Raw genomic sequence first — 1,329 nt, 5'->3', positions numbered from 1 at the left:
GATGGCACCTGACAACAACAACAACTAATGTAATATAGACACTTGAATGGGATAGAAAGCAACATCAGGAAATATGATTCAGTTTATAATGGATTGGAATACCTAAAAGGGGTTCTAGAACTTGTTCAGTGAAATAGTCTTCTTATAGAGCCTTTTTAGAGTATGGGACCTTGGATGGAATTCTGAACCACATACAGAACGGTCTGAGGTGGGACATCCTCACTTGAAAGGACATACAGACAAACCCTAGAGTGGCTAGAAGAACAGAAGATACTTCTTCAAAGACAGACCAGCAGGTAAAGAGAGAGAAAAAAAAGAAAAAAAAAAAAAAAAAAACAGACTGGCTATTATAAGAATAAGCAAACTGTTCACCTAGGTGCCTGGGAGCCATCAAGGTAAGTCATCAAGTCACTTCAGAACAAACCCCTTCCAAGACTGAAACTCGAAGGGAACACACAAGCAGGTTTGTAAGCTTGCTGGTGAACAAATTGGTCTACTTGTGAGTGGAAGTGGGGAAAAGGCAGTAATGAAAACATGGGCTGAGCTTGACCACGTTCCATATACTCCTGCTAACCTTGAGATGAGAGAGAGAAGAGGAAGTGCGGGTTGGTCAAAAGTTTGTGGAGACTTGGGAACCACTGAGCCCATGGACACTGACCTAGCCACTGGGGGCTAGAGGTCAGAATAAACTGTCCAGTTGATATAAAGTGGGGGAAGATATGTAAGAACACCCAAACTTGCAGATAGTACCCATTTGATGTATCTTGGATGGCTGGATGGTCAAAACTTGACTACAGGAAAATGACATTTGATATAGGAAGCAAGGATAAATTGCTACAATTTGATGAATTTGGCATTATCTTATAGAGGTAGTAGCACAAAATACCACCAAGAGGAAAGGAATCTTTAAATCAAGGTTCAACAGGGTTGATAGGACTCTTTAAATCAGTACACAGGGTTGATAAGGACAGGCATCTCAGACATTGACTACATAAAATGGGGGGAGGCTATAAAGGCACAAAGTGGTTGGTTTATAAGTTTTAATGAAGGAGTTTAGTTTTAGAGCCAGCAGAGAAAGATAGAATCTCCACTGTATAGTTTCTGTCTTGTCTAGATAGGTCTGGTGAAAGGAGATGGGATAGGCTTCTTTTGATTCAATAGTGAGTTGTTAATTGTTATCATGACTAATTGTAATTGTCAGAATTGTAAAGGTAGAAGATTGTAACAAAAAGTGGGGATTAGTTAGTCTTACATTCCAGGAAAAGAGGGCCCTAGGACCAGCAAGAGGGAAGACCATGAACGGAACGTGGGATCCTGACAGAGAAGCAG

Source organism: Chrysochloris asiatica, unplaced genomic scaffold (assembly GCF_000296735.1).
Source record: "Chrysochloris asiatica unplaced genomic scaffold, ChrAsi1.0 scaffold00103, whole genome shotgun sequence".
Classification (NCBI taxonomy): Eukaryota; Metazoa; Chordata; class Mammalia; order Afrosoricida; family Chrysochloridae; genus Chrysochloris; species Chrysochloris asiatica.
Note: the sequence above shows the minus strand (reverse complement) of the source record.